The sequence below is a fragment of the Syngnathus scovelli genome, chromosome 9 (assembly GCF_024217435.2).
Source record: "Syngnathus scovelli strain Florida chromosome 9, RoL_Ssco_1.2, whole genome shotgun sequence".
NCBI lineage: Eukaryota > Metazoa > Chordata > Actinopteri > Syngnathiformes > Syngnathidae > Syngnathus > Syngnathus scovelli.
This window is the reverse complement of record NC_090855.1, coordinates 15,833,271-15,858,094: the sequence shown is the minus strand read 5'-3', so window position 1 is coordinate 15,858,094 and position 24,824 is coordinate 15,833,271. Positions and strand designations below refer to the sequence as shown.

The 24,824-nt window shown below is 54.7% G+C and overlaps 4 long non-coding RNA genes across 4 annotated transcripts in view; 1 reads left to right on the top strand and 3 right to left on the bottom strand.

Moving 5' to 3' along the window:
• The window catches only part of LOC125974886 (uncharacterized), a 208,981-nt gene that overhangs the window by 137,998 nt on the left and 46,159 nt on the right, over nt 1-24,824 (top strand). The gene's annotated exons all lie outside the window — the stretch shown is intronic.
• On the bottom strand, nt 85-1,033 carry LOC137840621 (uncharacterized). Its single transcript, XR_011087397.1, has 3 exons — nt 889-1,033; nt 580-750; nt 85-434 (listed from the first exon to the last, which is right to left on the bottom strand). It is a non-coding gene; the product is annotated as an uncharacterized lncRNA (long non-coding RNA).
• LOC137840620 (uncharacterized) lies at nt 2,555-3,384 on the bottom strand. The gene is made up of 2 exons (XR_011087396.1): nt 3,260-3,384; nt 2,555-2,898 (listed from the first exon to the last, which is right to left on the bottom strand). It is a non-coding gene; the product is annotated as an uncharacterized lncRNA (long non-coding RNA).
• Nucleotides 6,687-8,462, bottom strand: LOC125974887 (uncharacterized). Its single transcript, XR_011087395.1, has 5 exons — nt 8,349-8,462; nt 7,962-8,117; nt 7,001-7,853; nt 6,846-6,916; nt 6,687-6,709 (listed from the first exon to the last, which is right to left on the bottom strand). It is a non-coding gene; the product is annotated as an uncharacterized lncRNA (long non-coding RNA).

Below are 24,824 nucleotides of genomic sequence, written 5' to 3'. Positions count from 1 at the left end.
GTGCAGCTCACCCTCTTCACCACAGCACCGTCGATCAATTACTGTTAGACATTATTTGTCTGATAATCTACCAAATCTTTGAATTGAAGAATTTGTGATTTAATTAATAGCTTGTTATTATGTTCAGGGTAATCAGACTTGTATATAATTCTAATGGCCTTCTTTTGAAAACTATTCTGAATTACAACTTTGGCTCTTATATTACTTTGCAACAATATACTCGGTGAAAGATTAGGCAGTATAATCACATATGTTAACTTCAGTGCCCACACTGTATTTATTTATGGTTATTTCTTAAATCAAGTACTGTTAGACATGAAATAGGAAGTGTTTAACACATATGTTATGGCTACTCACCATTGTAGCTCGCTCCTGGTCAATATACGAGCCTCTTCTTGCAGTGGAAAACTTGCAGCCAACAAACACCGTGGAGCCTAAAGGAATCAAATTAAACATTAACATTTCGCCTGGACCAATATTCACACGTACAACGCAACGCGGCTACACTTCTGCTAGCGCCTCAGCTACACGTTGCTATTACAAACGTAAATCTCTTTAAACACAATGAGTGTTACTTACCGTGTACGCTGTAGACGATCCAGTTGCAAGCAGAAAATAAAGATATTTCTGTTGATATTCGTCGTTGCTCAGTGGCTCACGGCCATCGTGCCAACAGATTTGAATTTTGGTGGAAGTTCCGCCAATTACGTCATATCCGCGGCACATGACTGCGACGTAATACCCGCTTATCTGAAACGGCAGTTAAAAGTAGAGTTACATCACGTTTTCTTTTTTAATCAACGGAATCATTTCCCCCCAAACGCCACACTCACTCGCTTTTCAGGGCAACAAAAGTACTTCTTTTTAAAAACGATTAGTTGTAATTACCGTGTACGCTTTGGACGGTCCAGTTGCAAGCAGAAAATAAAAATATTTCTCTTGTTAGCCGTATGTTACCATCCGCTGTGTCTTTGTCAACATTGCCATTTTCCTACTTCCTGTTGCGAGCCACGCCCGCGGATTTAAATTTTGGCGGAAGTTCCGCCGATTGGCGTAGTTTTCGCGTATAGCAAATCCGATTGGTTGGGAAGGGGGCGCGGTTATGCAGCCGAGGGGTCCTGTGATCGGTGGGATGTAAAGTAGGCGTCGACGTCACGTCCGCGTCACGTGACCACGACGTGGCAGACGTCATATAGCAACCGCTGTTTTGTTTAGTAGACTTACAGTTGTTATGCATTGACATAATGGCGCACACTCCAAATAGATTTAAATAAATTAAATAATTCTTCTGCCCACTCCCTTTTAAACAAGTTAACTCTCCTCGCGGATTTGAATTCCGGCGGAAGTTCCGCCCATCGACGTCACGTCTGTCACGTGACCACAACGTGGCAGATGTCATATAGCAACCGCTGTTTTGTTTAGTAGATTTACAGTTGTTATGCATTGGCATAATGGTGTGCACTCAAAATAGATTTAAATAAATTAAATATTTCTTCTGCCCACTCCCTTTTAAACAAGTTAACTCTGCCCACGGATTCTAATTTCGGAGGAAGGTCCGCCCATTGACGTCTTGTCTGCGTCACGTGACCACGACGTAGCGACGTCATATAGTAACCGCTGTTTTGATCAGTACACTTACAGTTATTATGCGTTGACATAATGGCGCACTGGTTAGCATGTCCACCTCTTAAGCATGATGTTGCGGGTTCGACGCCTGATCAATGTTAGCATGGAGTGAGCTGAAGTGCATGGCGCTTTGAAATGCGCTGAGGTCTGACATATCAGGCAGAATGGTTTGCCATCACGTTCAATAAAAAATAGAAACTTTCCCACTCTGATAAAAACGTCCTGTGTTCATCTACATATTTTCGTTTTGCTGTGCATCTTTTCTCTGCCATTTCGAGAGCCCAATTGACACTAATAGTTTACTGGAATGTGTTTGCCCATCCTACTTTGTGGAATTTCACCACATCTAGCTCAGTGGCCTAGTAGTAGAGTGTCCGCCCTGAGACTGGAAGGTTGTGGGTTCAAACCCCGGCCGGGTCATACCAAAGACTATAAAAATGGGACCCATTGCCTCCCTGCTTGGGACTCAGCATTAAGGGTTGGAATTGGGGGGTTAGATCACCAAATGATTCCCGAGCGCGGCACCGCTGCTGCTCACTGCTCCCCTCTCCCCCAGGGGATGGATCAAAATCACATGGGGATGGGTTAAATGCAGAGGACAAATTTCACCACACCCAGATGTGTGTGTGACGATGATCATTGGGACTTTAACTTTAACTTGGGACTTTAACATGCGCTTTTGACGAAAATACTAAATTGAACTCAAGTGAAGCCAACACGCACAACCCCCCCCCCCCACACACACCTACACACACACACACACACACACACACACACACACACACACACACACACACACACACACACACACACACACACACACACACACACACAGACACAGACACACACACACACACACACACACACGCACACGCACACGCGCGCGCACACACACACACACACACACACACACACACAAATGTTGATATGAACATAAAAGAGCCGCATGAATCCAAGCAAAGAGCCGCATGCGGTTCGGGAGTTGCGGCTTGGCCAAACCTGTACTATACAACTTTATTTGTATAAAATTTTCACAACAGCTGTCACACAAACAAAGCGGGAAAAACCGAAGACGTGCGTGTTCCGCCCACGCTGGATTTATTTGCACCTTTGAAAAGACACCGTATTGCCGCAGATGTGGCAAAGAGTACTTTTGGGCAGACGGAAGGATGTCCAAAGCATCACGTCACCTGCTCTGGTAGGAATGGTGGTGGGACGTTGAGGTCAACCGCTTTGGGGTTGGCTGAATCTTTGGTCGCAGGATGCCACACACTTGAAGACAGAAGCAGAAAAGCAGAGCTAAATGCAAAATGTACTTACCGGTGACTCAAATTTCCCCCCCCCCCTGAAGAAATGGATGGACGGGTGGCCGGTGGGACTCTTGTTATTCTGACCCTTTTTAGTGTGCGTTTGGGGCAACAACCGTTTTTTTGTGGCGCTCTCTTCTGGTTCAAGAGTGCCCTGCACGTGAATTTACCTTTCCTGCCCTCTGATTGGATGAGCGCCGGTGTGACGCGGTGCCTCTGTCACCGTGGCGGGGGGTATACGTCGGCATCCGAGCGTCTGCCAACGTCTGAGACCGGCTGGGAGTGTATCGGAGGTGTCGAGTGCGGTGCCGCTGGAGCTCACTCACCAGCTGGTGTTAGGGCCACAGAATGAAGGCCAAGGAGAAGACTAGAAAGAGAAACAGAAACTTCTCCAATTGTTTGATTTGTCTCTTCTGAGCTTCGATGAATTCTTTCAGCTCTTTGTTCCTCTAGGACGGACAAATGGAAAGTAGCCTTCAAAAGCCAGTAAGCGTGCAAGTAAGTGCCGGGCTGGCTTTGGTCCAGTAATGCCAGACGAATGAGTGACTGAAGAATGTAGCTATTTTGTCTGAGAAAAAGGTGTGCTCATTGATAAGCTTACCTGTCCTCGTTGCTTCAGCGCTGACTCCAGATCTGCTACTCTGCTTTGATAGTGACCCATTTCTACTGTCATGTAACATGGGGGGAAGAGACGGTGCAAATGGTAAAATATGGATTGGTCACAGGAATAAATCGGCAGAGCTGAAATTCCAAATTTGTCCAAAAGATGGCGCCAGACTAAAACATGAGACCAAAAAAGGGGCCAAAATAAGCTAAGCAAGTTAAAATAGAAATAAAACAGGAACACGGTGTCGGATTGTGAGTCACGCATGGACGCACAAATGTGATTTTTACTTTTTGATTTCTTTGCTTGGCTAAAAATGTATTCTGTAACAGCTTAAAGCAATATTGTTAGTCAATTCGATCAAGGGACCCGTCACTATGAGAATAGTGGCGTGACATAAATTGTTTGGAGAAGCACAAATGTGATTTTTACTTTTTGATTTCTTTGCTTGGCTAAAAATGGATTCTGTAACAGCTTAAAGCAATATTGTTAGTCAATTCGATCAAGGGACCCGTCACTATGAGAATAGTGGCGTGACATAAATTGTTTGGAGAAGCACAAATGTGATTTTTACTTTTTGATTTCTTTGCTTGGCTAAAAATGAATTCTGTAACAGCTTAAAGCAATATTGTTAGTCAATTCGATCAAGAGACCCGTCACTATGAGAATAGTGGCGTGACATAAATTGTTTAAAGAAATAGATCAAAGGTTTGGATTTTTATTTCAGAGTTAATTGAAGCGTAACTTTAAAAAGTTATTCTCATGAAACTGGAAATGAAGAAAAGGGGAAGTGAAAGGTTTTACCAGGGGCTAGCTGTACATTTGGTGGAAAGTAATGCGTGGTCAGGGCGGAAACAGCTGCTGAAGGCAACAGGTGTCCGAGCGTGGGAAAACTGGGCAATCATATCCTATAGGAGGCGTGGGAAAACTGACCAGTTTTATTCTATAGGGGCGTGGGAAAACTGGGCAGTCTTACCCTATAGGGAGGGTATAGAAGAAAGAAAGGGGGGGGGGGGACAGAGAAGTCTATAAAAAGTCCTGCAGGGGCAGCTACGGGGCTTTTTCCCCCAAAGAGCGCTCATACGTGAAGAAGCCCGAGGGAGTTTCAAGATTTTTTCCAAAGTCCCGAGATCTTTGTGTGAGACGCAGGATCGCTGGTCTGAAATTAACTTGAATTTACTCCAAAGAATTGGACTGGACAACTTTGCAGGACAAACTAGGTGAGGGGAAAGACTTTTCTGTATTTTAGCGAGGGTGGGGAATAGTCATCGGGCCGCCGGTCCCCTCGAGGCCAGCCTGTTCCTCCAATTTGGATTTTAGAAGTAAGATCGAATTGATCACTCGACTTTGCTTCCACCAAAAATAGCACGCAGCTGGTATTTACTTTTTCCCTCTTTAATGAACTGTGTTTTGCAATCGAATTGTCCTGGGATTGAATGATTTTATTAACACGGGTATCAGTGGGTGAAATTGTTCGTTTTCTGGAGTGATTAAGATTTGTAATACTATTTCATGTTTCTTCAATAAATGTGTTGTGCGCTGATTTGTACTGAATGTGCAATCGATGGTTCGGGGTTGATTTGACAATTTGATTAATGTGCGGGGGGTTATTATGGTATAACATAGGACCGTAATAAATAAAAGTAACATCAGACAATTTTAGAGAATTGAATAACTTTCGTAGTTATTTGAGACACGAGTGAATTTCAATCCGTTTGAAAGTTTGCTTCGTCTGAATAAATTAACGGAAGTGTTTGAATCGGATTATTGGTTTGGTGTAGAACTGAAAGTAATTTAATTATTTGAAGGGCGCAGGCCCGTTTCCCCTTTTGACGGGCCGCGTAAAAAGTATCTCCGAACATGTTAGAGACTTAAATAACTTTCGTAGATATTTAAGGGAAGAGTGAATTTCGTTAAAAGTGAATTCGTTTGAAAATTTACTTCCTCTAAATAAAATAACGACCATGGTTAAAATAGATTATTTGAGTTGGTGAAGGATAAAAGTATTTCGATTGTCCGTCGGGCGCGGCCCAGTTCTTAATTTTGTCGGGCCGCGTCAAAAGTTAAACAGGACACGATCGAAAAATAGACTTCCCTTCCAAATTAATTACTGAGCAAATCTAAATAGAGTAAGACATTTTTATTCGTTTTAAGAAAGTTGTTATTCTGTTTAAAGCAATCAAGTGGGGTGAAGCACTCCGACAGTTAAGTGCTAGATCTACATATAAGAAGTTAGAATTAATAACGTAAAGTGCATTCATTTTCTCCTTAAATGCTATTATTGTCACACTTTTATTAATTCGATTCTCTTTCGAATAAACAAGTTGGTCGGCTCCCTGCTTGAGCGACCAAGTAGAACGGACCCATATCAACATTTACTTCGGCAAAACTAGTGCTAGGGTGCGCTATACAAACGAATCCCTGAGGTCTTATCCGTAACATAATAAGAACTTCAAACATTAGCGGGGGGCCATCAATACGATGCGGTCACTTCGAAGTCTTGCCTCGAATTGAGTTACTCGGCTCGAGCTTAGGGTGACTTGAGAGGGATTGGCGTCGTACAGAAATTAGATTGATTCCGGTGGAGTTAATTTAACTCGGGTGGTTAGATTACGGACGAATCCCGGCTAAGACAAACCCCTTACCGGGAAGCCGGGGGCACCTTATTGAAAGAGGTGCTTTTGACACTACCATCAGCTTTTCTCTGGTCTGAAAGGAGGAGGAGGGAGGCTCCTCCTCCTCCTTTCAGACCAGAGAACACCCGAGGCTGGGTGAGAACGGGGAGGCTGCGACCCGGCCGGGGGTTGCGGGAAGGGGCGCCACCTTGATCTCCTTCTCGGCGTCGTAGTCCCCTCCGCTGGTCTGGGCTAGCAGAGCGTAGGCTCGTTGCAGCGCTTGATATTCTTGCGTCAGCTGGCGGTAGCGAAGCTCCGCCTCCTCATACACACACAATGCAACACAGCACTAGTACCAGAATCAGTCAGACCGGCGACAAAGCACCCGCGACGCAAAGACGAGTCCGATTCCAGGCTGAAGAGGAATGTTTGGCGCCAATACGCTGGCAGAAATGGCGCGCTAACTCTTCGGGTTCCGTGTCGAGGGTTCTGTCGGTGTGAAAAGACAAGGACGATCCGTCCGAGTCCACCAACACGCCGTAAAATGTTTCGATGACCTGCGGGCGCGGAAGCAAACATCTCTCTGAACAAACTGAAGCGACACCTCACGATGAATCGACGAGAGGAACGATAGCGAGAAAAAGGCCATTTCATCTTGCGCATCACCAAGCAGCCGCAAACAAATAGACTCACCTTGCAGGACCTCACACTTTGTTCCTCCTCAGAGATTCTCGATGTCGGTATCGTAGCAGCAAATCTCTCTCCTGTCGACACAAATAATCCGCCTTTGAGATTCTTTGGATGCAAAGGGAACGAACGGCTCCGGCGCAGAAACAAACGGGACTCACAATGACATTTCTGACATGAGCTCCTGTCTCCAGAGCCTGAAAAACACGTCACCGGCGATGATTGGAGGGACGCTCGTCTTTTCCAAAAGTGACAACTACAGGGTGTGTCAGGGTTTTCCAGATTATCTTTATCGTATGATTATGTTGCTTTGACTTTGACTGCAACCTGTAATAAATAATATTATTTATCCCTTATTTATCCCTATCGCTTATCCCTTCCTACACAAAGTCGTAAAACACCCCTTGCTATGTTTTGACTAGAGGTCAAGGGCTTTCTCTATTCAATCCACTCTTACACCCACCCTGTTTCTCTTAATAAAAATGCTCGTGCAGGAGCCGAGAGTCAGACTTCATTCGTACAACGGATGGACTCTCCACCTGCAGGTGTCCAAAATAACTTACTTGTCTCCCGTGTGGTTCTTGCTAAATAAGTTGGAGCGAGCGCAACTCTAACAGGGTGCATTTTGCCACTAGCTGCATACGGATAATGACGTCGCGCTCGCGGCTCATGGTTGACTGGCTGAGCAGCCGGGCGAGTCCGTCGTTTTCAGCGCACAGCGAGTGGCAAAGGCGCTGACAAAACGGGAGCTTTGAGCTGCTGAAAACGGCAAAACAAGTCTAAAGCGTGTTCAAACGCGTGCGCACAATGCTCCTGCTTGAAAGGTCGGAATTTAAGGGCCCAATTTTTTGGATGGCGGCCGCCGGCCAAGCTTTGGACGGAAAAGGTTTCCTAGCGACAGCGAGCCAGCGCGGCGCTGCCGTGCGTGCACCGAGTCGCCTGCCGTTAGACCTTGGACAAGTCGGCGATGATGTGCCGCTGCTCCACAACTTGAAGGAACTCCATTTCACCGTCCTGCTGGCCGCAACTGCGGTCCAGGTCATTGAGCGCACTAGGCCTTCTCTGTGGAACACAAATGCAGTGGACTCTGGTGGCACGCCGCCGTTGTCCGCGTCGACTTACCAAGCTTGCCATCTCCTCGTTCTCCCGGGTGACAAAGCGCACTTTGTTTTCAAGGCGACACAGCACCAGCGAGAGTTCTTCATTCTTCCTGCTCAGGCGTTTGTTTTTGTACAGGAGTGGCAGAAACTGGCTTTCTGTTTCTCTCAGTCGCTTTAGCTGCAAGCATGAAGTGCGGGATGTGAAAGACGCACAACGTGCGGGCCAGATCGTATCCATTCCTTTTGCATCGGTTTGAACGGAATCGTGGCTTTGGCTCCCAATAAAAGACATCTACCAGGCAACCGACTCGCCGCGCTGCTCAACTAATAAGCAAGCGCAATGGGTGCCTCGCTGGATGGCGCGCATCAAACGTAGCGCAAACCTTCAAGCGTGCCGTCAATAAATTACCAGTTCATTGCGCTTTTCAGAAAGCAGGGCGTTTCGATCCTCCAGTTTCCTGATGACTGCGCTGAGCTCAGCGATTTTCAGATGAAACCTTCGCGTGTCCCGATCCTCCTGAGACTGAAAACGCCCCGCAACACACACACACAACCACTCGTTCAAAGTTCAAAACTGTTTTTGTGCTACCTTCCTCCAGCAACGAACTAAGTCATGCGTACTGCAAGTGTGTGATGAGGTGGCTTACGCTTTGAAGAGGATTGCTAGTAGCGGCGTTGACCCCACTTTCAGGCAGCATCCCCGGGCGGCGGGCGGGAGGAGGCAGCCTCCCGCAAGTGGAACTTAGCCTCGTCCGAGTGGAACTTAGTCGTCGGAGGATGACAGCGGGCATGCGTAAGAGGCTCGTCCGGGGATGAGGCAGCATCCCCGGGCGGCGGGCGGGAGGAGGCAGCCTCCCGCAAGTGGAACTTAGCCTCGTCCGAGTGGAACTTAGTCATCGGAGGATGACAGCGGGCGTGCGTAAAAGGCTCGTCTGGGGATGAGGCAGCATCCTCGGGCGGCAGGCGGGAGTAGGCAGCCTCCCCTTAGTTTAGCTTAGTCTCTGGAGAATGTTAGCGGGCGTGCGTAAGATAACGTATGTCCGCCTCTCGGTCACTCTGGCCGGGCGTGGGCTTGCGTCCGCGACCGGTGCCTTCTGGAACCCAATTCGGCCCGCGGACCAGCTACCCAGGCTTCTCTTGAAAGTGTGTCCGCCTCTCGGTCACTCTGGCCGGGCGTGGGTGTGCATCCGCCCCCGGTACCTTATGGAACCCTGTTTAGCCCGCGGACCAGCTACCCACGTGGTAGAGTGTCTTGTGAGCCTCCAAGTCGAACTTAGTCTGCGGAGGATGACAAAGGGCGTGCGTAAGAGGCTCGTCCGGGGATGAGGCAGCATCCTCGGGCGTCAGCCGGGAGTAGGCAGCCTCCCCCAAGTGGAACTTAGCCTCGCCTAAGTGGAACTCAGTCTCCGGAGAATGACAGCGGGCGTGCGTAAGAGGCGCGTCCGGGGATGAGGCAGCATCCTCGGACACCGGCCAGGAGCGCGCGGGCCTGTGGAAGTAAGTGTTAGGGTTTTCCAGGTTATCTTTATCGTAGGATTATGTTGGAATGTAACCTGTAATAATTACCCTCGCCTGTCCTGTCTTAACAAAGGTAGTAGAACAAAGTGCTAAGATCTTTTGAACTGATTGACTAGCTGCAGAGGAAGCAATCAAAGTTGTTTTGTTTACACAACATCGTGAAAGACCCCCTGCTGTGCTTTGATCAGCAGGCCAGGGCCTTCGGCCCCATCCTGTTTGCTCTCACGCCCACTCTCAACCCCCACTCTGTTTCTTTCAATAAAAATGCTCCTGCAAGAGGCCTGAGTCAGACTTCATTCGATCATCGCTGTTCAGACAGCGACGAATGGACTCTCCACCTGCAGGTGCTTAAGAGGACTTACTTGTCTCCTGTTTGGTTCTTGCAAAATAAGTTGGAGTGTGCACAACTCTAACAGTAAGTACATCCACTCCTGGTACCTAAAAATTCCTCCAGCGGCGGGCCCCGGGACTAAACTTTCTCCGGGCCGCACAACACGCACTTTCCGCCGGACACCGACGAAGGCAACGTCCCCCTCCTGCGGTGACCAAAAAAATCCACCCCTGGTACCTAAAAATTTCTCCAGCGGCAGGCCCCTGGCCTAAACTTTCTCCGGCCCGCGCAACACGCACTTTCCGCCGGGCACCGACGGAGGCAACGTCCCCCTCCTGCGGTGACAAAAAAACCCACCCCTGGTACCTAAAAATTTCTCCAGCGGCGGGCCCTGGGCCTAAACTTTCTCCGGCCCGCGCAACACGCACTTTCCACCGGACGCCGGTCCCAAAGCACCACCCCTGACCGCCACAAGGCGACCGCCACCATCTCGAAGCGCCACCCCCGATCGCCACAAGGCTACCGCCACAAGGCGACCGCCACCATCCCCAAGCGTTACCCCCGACCGCCACAAGGCGACCGCCACAAGGCGACCGCCACCATCTCCAAGCGCCACCCCCCGACCGCCACAAGGCGACCGCCACAAGGCGACCGCTACAAGGCGACCGCCACCATCCCCAAGCGCCACCCCCGACCGCCACCCCCCGACCGCCACAAGGCGACCGCCACCATCCCCAAGCGCCACAACCGACCGCCACCCCCCGACCGCCACAAGGCAACCGCCACCATCCCCAAGCGCCACCCCCCAAGCGCCACCCCCCAACCGCCACAAGGCGACCGCCACAAGGTGACCGCCACCATCCCCAAGCGCCGACCGCCACCCACCGACCGCCACAAGGCGACCGCCACCAGGCGACCGCCACCAGGCGACCGCCACCATCCCCAAGCGCCACCCCCTGACCGCCACCCCCCGACCGCCACAAGGCGACCGCCACCAGCCGACCGCCACCAGGCGACCGCCACCATCCCCAAGCACCACCCCCCGACCGCCACCCCCCGACCGCCACAAGGCGACCGCCACCATCCCGAAGCACCACCCCCCGACCTCCACAAGGCGACCGCCACCAGCCGACCGCCACCATCCCCAAGCGCCACCCCCCGACCGCCACAAGGCGACCGCCACCAGCCGACCACCACCAGGCGACCGCCACCATCCCCAAGCGCCACCCCCCGACCGCCACCAGCCGACCGCCACCAGGCGACCGCCACCGGCCGTTCGCGGTGTGCGCCGTAGGCGCCGCCGTTCGCGGTGTGTGCCATAGGCGCCGCCGTTCCCCAAGCACCATCCGGGACAAAGCCGGAGCCAGAGAATAGCAGCGGTCGTGCGTAAAAGCTGCGGCCGGGCCTCGTGGAAGGTCCTCGGGCAGCGAGCTGCCGAGCGCCGGCCTCCCACTTCCACCAGGTAATAGGAGCGGGCTCGCGTAAAAGCTGCGGCCGGGCCTCGCGGAAGGTCCTCGGGCAGCGAGCTGCCAAGCGCCGGCCTCCCACTTCCACCAGAAAATAGGACCGGGCGTGCGTAAAAGCTGCGGCCGGGCCTCTCGGAAGGTCCTCGGGCATCCAGCGAGATCACACGGCCCCCACCGGAGGTGGCGAGCGTCTCCGTAGAGTAGTACCGGCCCGTGGAAGCGGCCGCCCATCAGCCTGTGGTGCCGCTGGGCGAAAAAAGTGCCAAACCCCATTCATTTACAACGGCGTGTCCACCAGAGGGCGCCATTCCCCCCGCGGACCGGCCGGCGGGGCTCGTTAGAGAGTGTGTCCGCCTCTGGGCGGCTTTGGCCCGGCGTGAGTCGGCGTCCTCTGTCGGTAGCTTACGGGACCCCGTTTGGCCCGCGGACCAGCCGGCGGGGCTTCCGTGAACGTGTATCCGCCTCTCGGTGGCTCTGACCCGGCGTGGGTCGGCGTCCGCGCCCGGTAGGTTACGGGACCCCGTTTGGCTCGCGGACCGGCCGGCGGGGCTTCGGTGAAAGCTCATCTGCCTCTCGGTGGCTCTGACCCGGCGTGGGTCGGCGTCCGCGCCCGGTAGGTTACGGGACCCCGTTTGGCCCGCGGACCGGCCGGCGGGGCTTCGGTGAAAGCTCATCCGCCTCTCGGTGACTCTGACCCGGCGTGGGTCGGCGTCCGCGCCCGGTAGGTTACGGGACCCCGTTTGGCCCGCAGACCGGCCGGCGGGGCTTCGGTGAAAGCTCATCCGCCTCTCAGTGGCTCTGACCCGGCGTGGGTCGGCGTCCGCGCCCGGTAGGTTACGGGACCCCGTTTGGCCCACGGACCAGCCGGCGGCGCTTCCGTGAACGTGTATCCGCCTCTCGGTGGCTCTGACCCGGCGTGGGTCGGTGTCCGCTGCCGGTAGGTTACGGGACCCCGTTCGGCCCGCGGACCGGCTGGCGGGGCTTCGGTGAAAGCTCGTCCGCCTCTCGGTGGCTCTGACCCGGCGTGGGTCGGCGTCCGCGCCCGGTAGGTTACGGGACCCCGTTTGGCCCGCGGACCAGCCGGGAGGGCTTCCGTGAACGTGTATCCGCCTCTCGGTGGCTCTGACCCGGCGTGGGTCGGCGTCCGTGCCTGTCCTTTGCGGGACCCCGTTCAGCCCGCGGACCAGCCGGCAGCGCTTCCGTGAACGTGTATCCGCCTCTCGGTGGCTCCGACCCGGCGTGGGTCGGCGTCCGCTGCCGGTAGGTTACGGGACCCCGTTCGGCCCGCGGACCAGCCGGCGGCGCTTCCGTGAACGTGTATCCGCCTCTCGGTGGCTCTGACCCGGCGTGGGTCGGCGTCCGCTGCCGGTAGGTTACGGGACCCCGTTCGGCCCACGGACCAGCCGGCGGTGCTTCCGTGAACGTGTATCCGCCTCTCGGTGGCTCTGACCCGGCGTGGGTCGGCGTCCGCGCCTGTCCTTTGCGGGACCCCGTTCAGCCCGCGGACCAGCCGGCAGCGCTTCCGTGAACGTGTATCCGCCTCTCGGTGGTTCTGACCCGGCGTGGGTCGGCGTCCGCTGCCGGTAGGTTACGGGACCCCGTTCGGCCCGCGGACCAGCCGGCGGTGCTTCCGTGAACGTGTATCCGCCTCTCGGTGGCTCTGACCCGGCGTGGGTCGGTGTCCGCGCCCGGTACTTTGCGGGACCCCGTTTGGCCCGCGGACCAGCCGGCGGCGCTTCCGTGAACGTGTATCCGCCTCTCGGTTGCTCTGACCCGGCGTGGGTCGGCGTCCGCTGCCGGTAGGTTACGGGACCCCGTTCGGCCCGCGGACCAGCCGGCGGTGCTTCCGTGAACGTGTATCCGCCTCTTGGTGGCTCTGACCCGGCGTGGGTCGGCGTCCGCGCCCGGTACTTTGCGGGACCCCGTTTTGTCCGCGGACCAGCCGGCGGCGCTTCCGTGAACGTGTATCCGCCTCTCGGTGGCTCTGACCCGGCGCGGGTTGCCGTCCGCGCCCGGTACTTTGCGGGACCCCGTTCGGCCCGCGGACCAGCTACCCGGGCTTCCCTTGAAATTCTATCCGCCTTCGCCGGTTCCCCGGCCGGCCACGAATGGCGTGAATTCGGCCTCCTCCCCCGGAGCGCGGGTCAACTTTGGCAAAAGTGCACTAAGTGCCAAACCCCATTCATTTACAACAGCTTGTCCGCCAGAGGGCGCCGTTCCCCCCTGCGGACCGGCCGGCGGGGCTCGTTAGAGAGTGCGTCCGCCTTCGCCGGTTCCCAGGTCGGCCACAAATGGCGAAAATCCGGCCTCTTCCCCCGGAGCCCGGGTTGGCGAAAATTTTTTCTAAGTGCCAACGGCTCTCGCGCCGCGATGCGTCCGCCTCGGCCGGTTCCCCGGTCGGCCACGATGGCGAAAAATCGGCCCAGGCCAACTTCTGCTGATATTGTACCGTATAACGATAACAAGTGTAATAGTATTATGCATGATATACGTAATAATTAAATAAATATTAACATCGCATATAAATATATTATTAATAAACTAACGGTGATTTTACATGATTTGACTATATACGTGATTATGATGTAGTGCCAAGGGCTCCCGCGCCGTCACACGTCCGCCTTGGCACGTGAGGTACCACGTGGCAGCGAGCGTTCGGCCCGCGGTCGGCTCGCGGGGGTCCGCGGGGTCTTATTAGGGAGTGCAGCAGCCGTCCCGAGGCTCCGGCCGGCTGCCGGAAGTCCCGCGGAGGACCGACGAAGCGCCGGCCGGGGAGCCTCTTAGTCATCACCCGGGCCTGCCGGAGGATGGTTTGGCCGCTTCGCGCGTGCGCACGGCCGCCTGAAGTCGAATGAGGCTCCGTAATCTCATCCGCGGTGCTTACAAACAGCCGATCCGCTGGTCTTGGAGCTATTTCCGGCCACCCGGCGCACGCGCACGACCTCCCGGTGGTCCCGGTCGCCTCCGCGAACCGTCAAAAAAATGTCAAGTGAGCCTACCTTAAGAGAGTCGCGGCTACTCACGCCGTTTACCCGCGCAGAGCGTCATCGGACGCGGAGCCATGCGAGAGTGCGCGCTAAGTGCGAGAGGCGGTGTATTTACGCGGCGTGTCCGCAAGAGGGAGGCAATTCCCTGTTACGACCTCCGGGAGATCAACGGTCCGCCGAAAACGCCGGAAGCCTCCTCGAGAGTTAGGAGGAAAGCACCCTGAGAACCGGATGGAGGTCCTCTGGAAGCTCAGCGGGCCGTTTAAAACGTTAGCCGAGGCGCTGGAAGCCTTGGCCGGCTTAAAATGTGAGGAGGAAAGCACCGGGAGAACCGGCTGGAGGTCCCCTGGAAGCTCAGCGGGCCGTTTAAAACGCTTAGCCGAGGGGCTGGAAGCCTCGGCCGGCTTAAAATGTGAGGAGGAAAGCACCGGGAGAACCGGCTGGAGGTCCCCTGGAAGCTCAGCGGGCCGTGGGAAACGCTTGGCCGAGGTGCCGGAAGCCCCGGACGGCTTAAAAAGTTGGGAGGGGGCACCCGGAGAACCGGCTGCCGGAAGCCTCCTCGGGCGTCAAGAGTGAGGAGCAACTCACCCCCGAGAACCGGCCGGAAGTCCCATGGCTCCTCCACCCACCTTTAAAAAGACGTCAAGTCAGCCTACCTTAAGAGAGTCACAGTTACTCCCGGCGTTTGGCCGGCTGGGTTATTTTCTCGCCGCGTCCGCCAGAGGGAGGCAATTCCCCGCTACAGCTTCACCGGCAGCGCTGGAAAGTCTCCCCGAGCGCCCGGAAGTCCGCGCGGGGGGGAGATGAGAGCATTGCAAGATACCGAATGGAGCTGGACGGTCACCGGTGCCGCGCGCCGGCCGCTGGAAGTCGAATGCGGCTCCGCGATCTCATCCGCGGTGCTTGTAAAGTGCCGATCCGCTGGGACGGGGCTATTTTCGGCCACTTGGCGCATGCGAACGCCCTCTCGGTGGTGCCGGGTCGCGTGCGCGAGCGCGCCGGCCGCTGGAAGTACACTCCAGTGATAGTACACCTACCAGGCAGGTCCGAAGATCAATACCACCAACTCAAAAGACCGACAGAGTTCGAGGTGCACCTGACCTGTCCGGGAGTCAAGACGGATAGCCTGGAGGCCCCTCTCGCCATCTCGCATCACCGAGTTGGTGGCTGCCCAGGCCGCGGACCAGCCTGACCACACCACCGCGTCGCACTATCCGCCCCTTCCCTTCCACCCGCACCCCCTGGTCGCAGACCCGTATTCAGCACTGTCCGGTGAATCGGCCACAGGAGTAAGACAACGTCCCTCCATTAGACCGACCGTTCGGGTCAGGGCCTAGCACGAGCCAACAAGACGCAGCAGCATGCGTCCCAGAGGAATGCGGGCGTTAGCGTTCGAGTCGCGTGGATAAGGGAATCCACGCTAATAAATATGAGATGGGCACAGGTGCTGCCACAACCCACCCTGCGAGCAGCCCACACTCGGGCGACGAGTCGCCCAATTCCATGTCCAATATCGCCTAGTTCCCCAATACATGCAGGAGAAGATCATAAGAAACCGAGTCACAGAAGCTCCCTCGCAGCCGATAGACGCAGTCGTCGGTGCGGGGCTCACCCCGCCACCACAGGTACGCACCCGCAGTGGCACCCAGCCCTAGGGGCAGCCAGCAGCTACAACAACCGGTGTCGGACTCCTTGAGAGTTCGGGGGTGACTCCACGTATCGTTCACGTTGCAAACAGCCTCGCAGTTGCTTCTTCGCCGGACCCCGCCCAGGGAGCCTATCCCTGTTCCTGCCTGGGCCCGCCACTGAGCATCCCACTAGCCAAGATCGACCCATGCAGCCCCGCGGCCCGACATGGCATCCGAAGCAGGAGACTCGGTCGGTTCAGGCCCCCGATCTACTTCCTCGACTAGCGCAGCAGCGGTCCAATTATTCCTTTCGCTGCCTGCCGTATCGTCGCACAGGGACCTCCCATTCCTCCTCACTCGTTTCACCCAACATGCTCTTACCCTCATTGAGCATATGCACCGTGCCACCATCGACCGCGTGCGCTCCACATCGCATCAAAGTGGCCGTGGGGCACTGTATACCCGGCTCTCCCAACGAGCTGTGGCCCATATCCGACGCCCGCCGACCCTACCCTCATTACGAGAGGGCGGACGCCATGGTCCACAGAGGAGTTCTCAGAGGCTTCGCGAGCCTGGATCCACCCGCTCCTACGGCCAGACTGACTGTGACCCCGACCTGTGCAGCTGTGTATACGGACTTCCGAACCAAAGGAGTTTTCGCAGCCGTGGCCTGTAGAAGTGAATACAGGCCGGTTGGGGACCCCGAGCAATCATCCGGTGGTTGGTCCCCGTGGCCACCGGAGAGGTTGAAGCGCACACGACGTGCCCAACCTTAAACACGCCGCCGGAAGAGGTTAAGTGTGGCTGCTTGGTCTCTTCAGCCACGCTCGGGAGGGAGTATTCATTAGCCCCTGTCGGGAACAGGCAGGAGCCCGGGCACCCTCGCAGTCTCAAAGTTTCATCCCCACCATCAGAGATATCAGACTGCCGCAGAGTCCGAGACATTACACTCAGGGAGAATCTCTCACCTTTCGGGTCAGGAAGGTCGCCCAGGACGTGCAGCCCCTTTCAACTAACTGCACGCCTGCCGATTTGTTGAGCCAGCACGGCAATTCTGGCCGGAACCTTGTCACTCACTGTGCGGGAGGATAATGTGCGGGCGCGGTTCCCCCCCTAAGCTGATTGCGTTAGCCGGCCCCAAATGCGCTGTGTATAAGGAAACGCACGGCCGTTACCAGCGGGCACCACGTGAGGTGCAATCTTACATGACGCGACTGACAGCTGAGGAGCAGCCCGCCTCCAACTGCTCCCCTTGGGCGACTGCCATGGCCCATGACCCCCGGTCTCCATGTTCAAGAGTTATAGTTACTCCCGCCGTTTACCCGCGCTTCATTGAATTTCTTCACTTTGACATTCAGAGCACTGGGCAGAAATCACATCGCGTCAACACCCGCCGAGGTGCTGGAAGCCTCCTCGGGCGTCAATAGTGAGGAGCAACGCACCCCCGAGACTCGCCTGGAAGTCCCCTGGGTCCTCCACCCACCGTTAAAAAGACGTCAAGTGCGGCTACCTTAAGAGAGTCACGGTTACTCACGCCGTTTACCCGGCTGCGGTAATTTCTCGCTGCGTCCGCCAGAGGGAGGCAATTCCCCGCTACAGCTTCACTGGCAGCGCTGGAAAGTCTCCCTGAGCGCCCGGAAGTCCGCGCGGGGGGGAGATGAGGGCATTGCAAGGTACCGGATGGAGCTGGACGGTCACCGTTGCCGCGCGCCGGCCGCTGGAAGTCGAACGCGGCTCCGCGATCTCATCCGCGGTGCTTGTAAAGTGCCGAACCGCTGGGCCGGAGCTATTTTCGGCCACTTGGCGCGCGCGCACGGCCTCCCGGTGGTGCCGGGCGGCGCGCGCGAGCTCGCCGGCCGCCGGAAGTCGAACGAGGCTCCGCGATCTCATCCGTGGTGCTTCTAAAGTGCCGATCCGCTTCAGCTGGGAGCTATTTCCGGCCACCCGGCGCGTGCGCACGGCCTCCCGGTGGTGCCGGGCGGCGTGCGTCACTACGCCGGCCGCTGGAGGACGAATGAGGCTCCGCGATCTCATCCGCGGTGCTTGTAAAGCGCCGATGCGCTGGTCTTGGAGCTATTTTCGGCCACTCGGCGCATGCGCACGGCCTCCCGGTGGTGCCAGGGGGTGGTGCGTGAGCACACCGGCCGCTGGAAGTCCCGCGGAGGACCGTCAGAGCTCCGCGAGGCCGGCTGGGGAGCCTCTTAGTAATCACCCGGGGCCGCCGGAGCATTATTCGGCCGTTCTGTGCGCGCGCATGGCCTCCCCGTGCTCCCGGTTGCCTCCACGAACCGTTAAATAAATGTCAAGTGAGCCTACCTTAAGAGAGTCACAGTTACTCCCGCCGTTTAGCCGCGCAGAGTGTCATCGGAAGCGGAGCCATGCGAGTGTGTGCTAAGTGCGAGAGGTGGTGCATTTTCCCGCCGTGTCCGCCAGAGGGAGGTATTTCCCCGCTCCAACGGCACCGGCAGCTTTCGAGCGTCTCCCCGAGCGCTCGGAAGTCCGCGCATGGGGTGAAGCGGGCCGTGCGAGGTACCGGACGGAGCTGGACGGCGCGGTGCTTACAAACAGCCGATCTGCTCGTCTTGGAGCTATTTCCGGCCTCCCGGTGCTCCCGGTCGCCTCCACTAACCGTTTAAAATGTCTCAAACGAGCCTACCTTAAGAGAGTCGTAGTTACTCCCGCCGTTTGACTGCTTAAAGTGTGATCGGACGCGGAGCCATGCGAGTGTGCGCTAAGTGCGAGAGGCGGTGTATTTACTCGCTGTGCCCTCGAGAGGGAGGTAATCCCCCGTTACGACCTCCGGGAGCTCATTGGGCCGTCGGAAACGCTCAACCGAGGTGCTGGAAGCCTCCTCGGGCGTCAAGAGTTAGGAAGAAAGCACCGGGAGAACCGGCTGGAGGTCCCCTGGAAGCTCAGCGGGCCGTGGAAAAAAGCTTAGCCGGAGTGCTGGAAGTCGAATAAGGCTCCGCCATCTCGTCCGAGGTGCTTATAAAGTTCATATCCGCTCGGCTGGAGGTAATTGGCCCGCGGACCAGCCGGCGGGACCTCCGTGACCGCCTATCCGCCTCCCGGTGCCTCCGGGCCGGCGTGGATTCCGGGCCGCTACCGCTAACTTACGGGACCCCGATTGGTCCGCGGACCAGCCGGCGGGACCCACGTGACCGCCTATCCGCCTCCCGGTGCCTCCGGGCCGGCGTGGATTCCGGGCCGCGACCGCTAACTTGCGGGACCCCGATTGGCCCGCGGACCAGCCGGCGGGACCTCCGTGACCGCCTATCCGCCTGCCGGTGGCTCCGGGCTGGTGTGGATTCCGGGCCGCGACCGCTAACTTACGGGACCCCGATTGGCCCGCGGACCAGCCGGCGGGACCTCCGTGACTGTCTATCCGCCTTCGCTGGTTCCCCGGTCGGCCACAAATGACGAGTATTCGGCCTCTCGCTCTGGAAGTCCTGCCAACTTAGCCGAAAATTTTCTAAGTGCCATCGGCTCTCGCTCGGAAAAGTGTCCGCCTCGTCTGGTTCCCCAGTTCGGCCACAGAATGCGAAAATTCGGCCTCTCTGAGGTACCAAGGGCGCAATACAAACTTTGGTCTTTCGGTGCGCCAGAGTACGATAAGGTGGTCCCCCCGGTCAGCGTACTCATTACCTTTACTCCCCTTTCGCAAAATATTGTCGGCACGTATATGGAGGGATGTGTTTTTGTGATATTTCGAAAAATTTTCTAAGTGCCAGCGGATGCTGTCACACGAACTGTCCGAGCTACGATGGTGCCCAGGCCGGACAGCGACGGCGAAAAAGCCGATGTGTGTTTGATGGAAGTTTCGAATAATTTCTAAGTGCCAACGGCTGTTCCGCCGTAAAGTGTCCGACTCGGCCGGTTCCTCCGGTCGGCCCGAACGAGCGAAAATTCGGCCTCTTCCCCTGGATGTCCAGACGACTTTGGCGAAGATTTTCTAAGTGCCAACGGCTGTTGCGCCGTAAAGTGTCCGACCCGGCCGGTTCCTCCGGTCGGCCCGAACAAGTTAAAATTCGGCCTCTTCCCCTGGAGGTCCGTTCAAGTTTAACGAATATTTTCTAAGTGCCAACTGCTCTTCTGCCGTAAAGTTTCCGCCTCGGCTGGTTCCTCCGGTCGACCTGAACAAGCGAAAATTCGGCCTCTTCCCCTGGAAGTCCGGCCGACTTTGGCGAATATTTTCTAAGTGCCAACGGCTCTTCCGCCGTAAAGTGTCCGCCTCGGCTGGTTCCTCCGGTCGCCCTGAACAAGTGAAAATTCGGCCTCTTCTCCTGGAAGTCCGGCCAACTTTGGCGAATATTTTCCAAGTGCCAATTGCTTTTTCGCCGGGGTGTCCCCACCTCTCGGTGGTTCTCCTCTGGCGTGGCTAAGCATCCGCGCCCGTTGCCTTATGGAACCCCGTTTGGCCCTTGGACCAGGTACCCAGGCTTCTTTTGAAAGTGTGTCCGCCTCTCAGTCACTCTGGCCGTTCGTGGGTCTGCATCCGCGACCGGTACCTTATGGAACCTCCTTTGGCCCGCGGACCAGCTACCTATGCTTCTTTTGAAAGTGTGTCCGCCTCTCGGTCGCTCTGGCCGGGCGTGGATTGGCGTCCGCGCCCGGTACGTCACGGGACCACGTTTTGCCCGCGCGCATACCTACAGTCCTGCTACCTTCTGCGAATATTTTCTAAGTGCCATCGGCTCTTGCTCTGTAAAGTGGCCGCCTCGGCCGTTTCCCCCGGTCGGCCACAGAATGTGAAAATTCGGCCTCTTGCTCATGAAGTCCTGCCAACTTCTGCGAATATTTTGTAAGCCCCATCGGCTCTTGCGCCTTAAAGTGTCCGCCTCGGCCGGTTCCCCCGGTCGGCCAAAGAATGTGACAATTCGGCCTCTCGCTCCAGAAGTCCTGCACACTTCTGCGAATATTTTCTAAGTGCCATCGGCTCTTGTTCGGCAAAGTGTCCTCCTCGGCCGGTTCCCCCGGTCGGCCACGGAATGTGAAAATTCGGCCTCTCGCTCCGGAAGTCAAGCCAACTTCGACGAATATTTTCTAAGTGCCATCGGCTCATGCTCGGTAAAGTGTCCGCCTCGGCCGGTTCCCTCGGTCGGCCACGGAATGTGAAAATACAGCCTCTCGCTCTGGAAGTCCTGCCAACTTCTGCGAATATTTTGTAAGTGCCATCGGCTCTTGCGCCTTAAAGTGTCCGCCTCGGCCGGTTTCCCCGGTCGGCAAAAGAATATGACAATTCGGCCTCTCGCTCCGGAAGTCCTGCCAACTTCTGCGAATATTTTCTAAGTGCCATCGGCTCTTGCTCGGTAAAGTGTCCGCCTCGGCCGGTTCCCTCGGTCGACCACAGAATGTGAAAATTCGGCCTCTTGCTCTGGAGGTCCGGACGATTTTGGCAAATATTTTCGAAGTGCCAAGGGCGGTTCCGCCGTAAAGTGTCAGACTCGGCTGGTTTCTTCGGTCGGCCTGAACAAGCGAAAATTCGGCCTCTTCCCCTGGAGGTGCGTTCAAGTTTAACGAATATTTCCTAAGTGCCAACGGCTATTCCGCCGTAAAGTGTCCGACTCGGCTGGTTCCTCCGGTCGGCCTGAACAAGCGAAAACTCGGCGTCTTCCTCTGGAAGTCCGGCCGAGTTTGGCGAATATTTTCTAAGTGCCATCGGCTCTTGCTCGGCAAAGTGTCCGCCTCGGCTGGTTCCCCCGGTCGGACACAAAATGTGACAATTCGGCCTCTCTCAGGGGTACGCTCTTAGGTACCAGGGGGGATCTCTGAGGTACCAGGAGTGTTCTTTTAGGTACCAGGGGAGATCTGTGAGGTACCAGGGGTATCAGTTGGTCCCCCCAGTTAGTGTACTGATTACCTTACCCTAACCCTAACCCTATCTGTCTACAAAATTGTGACGTTCAAATAACCCACAACAATGACGATTTAATGGGACTCTTTGTAAACAAAACAGTTGGTTTTAAAACAATATATAATAAAAAATATATTAGTTCAAACACAACTAAGAGTTAATAGACACAATTTAAGACAAGGGTAGTCTCGTAGGTCTGTACTTTTCTGTCGCTTTTCACTGTATTTCCATCTTGCTGGCTAAAGACCTGGGTGGCGCCTCAGCTACCCGGGGGAGGTTCTGGCAGAGGTGCATTCTCACTTCGCCGTCCTTCGTACCCAATCCAGATTTTATGTGACCTGGTACGGCGAGGTTTACTGCAGCGACATGAGTAGGCCCGTGCCTTCCGTTGCCTTCTATCTAACCGACAGGGTCGGCGGACCCCTTTGGGGAAGATTTAGCGAGATAAACTTAAAATACCTAACCAGCCAGTGCCCTTCGGACATCCCAGTATTACCTTAAGCCAAATTATCGGGTCGCATACTTTTCTAATTTTCCCGTTTCCTTTATTCGCATATCTTCACCCTCTCGTCCCCCCTCCCCTTCTCTCAAGGGTAGAAGAGGGACAACACCACGTGTCGGGTCAGAAAACCCAGGGTTTTGGTCGAGATGCAGTCACATTTCCCATGACCTATCCGTGGACTCTCCTTTTCGTTATTTTTTCTCTGACGCTTACTTTCTTGTTAAATAGCTTCTCCCTCCCGTCCCTCCTCCCCTTCTGTCAAGGGTCGGAGAGGGAGAGGACCATGTGTGGGGTCAGAAACCCCTGGGTTTTGGTTGAAATGGTCTCATTTCCCATTGCCTTTCCGTGGTCTCTCTCTTTTATATTTCTCTAATTCTCACTTTCTCGCTATTGGCTAGAATAAAAATGGCGCAGAGAGGCAACTTTTCCAACCGGGTTAGGACCATCTAAGGCAGTGGAATGCTTGCAATCTACCCTAACCCTCTGAAGCGCCACGGGGGGGAGAGAAGATCCATCTCTCTCTCACTCTCTCTCTTTTTTTCTCTCTCTCTCGCTCTCTCTCTCTCTCGTTCTTTTTTCTCTCTCTCCCTCTCTCTCTCTCTCGCTCTCTTTCTCTCTCTCTCTCGTTCTCTCATTCTCTCGTTCTCTCTCTTTCTCTCTCCCTCTCTCTCTCTCTCCCTTGCTCTCTCGCTCTCTCTCTCTCTCTTTCTCTCTAACCCTAACCCTAACCTCTCTCTCGCTCTCTCCCTCTTTCTCTTGTTCTCTTGCTCTCTCGTTCTCTCTCTCTCTTTTTTCTCTCTCTCACTCTCTCTCTCGCTCTCTCTCTCTCGCTCTCTCTTTCGCTCTAACCCTAACCCTGACCCTAACCTCTCTCTCTCTCTCGCTCTCTTGCTCTCTCGCTCTCTCGTTCCCTCGTTCTCTCTCTCTCTCTCTCTCTCTCTCTCTCTCTCTCTCTCTCTCTCTCTCTCTCTCTCTCTCTCTCTCTCTCTCTTTCTCTCTAACCCTAACCCTAACCTCTCTCTCGCTCTCTCCCTCTTTCTCTTGTTCTCTTGCTCTCTCGTTCTCTCTCTCTTCTTTTTTCTCTCTCTCACTCTCTCTCTCGCTCTCTCTCTCTCTCTCTTTCTCTCTAACCCTAACCCTGACCCTAACCCTAACCTCTCTCTCTCTCTCTCGCTCTCTTGCTCTCTCGCTCTCTCGTTCCCTCGTTCTCGCTCTCTTTCTCTCTCTCTCTCTCTCTCTCGCTCTCTCTCTCTCTTTCGCTATCTCTCTCTCTATCTCTCTCTCTTTCTCTCTCTCTTTTTCTTCTTTTCTCTCTCTCTCTCTCTCTCTTGCTCTCTCGCTCTCTTGTTCTCTCTCGCTTTCTCTCTCCCTCTCTCGCTCTCGCGCTCTCTCTCTTTCTCTCTCTCTTTCTCTCTCTTTTTTTTTAATTTTGACCAAAATAAAAAAGAAAAGTCTAAACTTTAATCAGACTCTATTCTTAACTCGAACAAATTCTAAGGGAGTTTTCTTTCCAGACTAAAAGAGAAGATAGAGGACGGGAGAGTACACATTAGGGCGCCATAGACACATAAAATAGCTGTCTTGCAAACAGGGTTTGGTTGGATAGAATCACTAATTGGTTATTATTATCTTTTAAATGTAGAAAGAAGGAAATAAGTGGGAAAAACGCTAATAGATAGTATTAAATTGTTTTTTAACATTTTGTTTGATTTTGATCGCTTTTGGGGTGGATATTGTGATAAATACGCTGGGGGACAGTTGGTTGCCATGACAATGTAAGCGTCATCACGGATACTTCCGGCTTGGCTAATGTTTACTAGCCACTTGACGCGCACGGCTATTTCGTTTTAATTGCACGGTTTTATTATTGTGGTGGGCGAGTAGATTTACGGACAATAGTGACTGGGTAGTGCAAGTGAACAATAGCAATCGAAATGTATTCTGTTATTATCACTGGGATGGGTAATTTTAATAATATTATCGATTAACGGGGTCCACGAAGACTTTTTGCAGGGGTTATAGGTACTTCCGGGTTGCTAATGCGAGGGCTTGTGGGTACTTCCGGGTTGCTAATGCTCATGACGTTAGCGGCGGTACGCCCAAAAAAGAAAAGAGAAGAAGGAGGAGAAAGGGCGATTTCGTCCCAAATATGCGATCTTATTAATGTTAGCAATTGAATTTACGGATAAATGGGACCGGTTAACACATTTGAATAATACCAATGACCTTAATGGAAGTTTATTCGATTTTTATCACTTTGTGGTATGAGTTTTGGAAAATATTAGTGGTACGGAAGCCGTTAGGATACTTGGCAAGGGCTTGTGGGTACTTCCGGTTTGCTAATGCTAAATAGCCGCGATATGCGTTAATCGATTTATTTCCGAATATGCGCCCTGGCCCTATGTCATGCCACCAGGGCGCCCCATTGTTTCGGATTGTGGAAGCCAGTCCTACGGCTCAGCCGAATTATTGGATCATTATTTGAATCCATTGTCGGTGATACATCCGAGTTACATCAAGGACACCAATGATTTCATTCAGAAAGTACAAGCCTTGACCTTGCCTCGAACGTGTCTGTTGTGTTCCATGGATGTGGAAA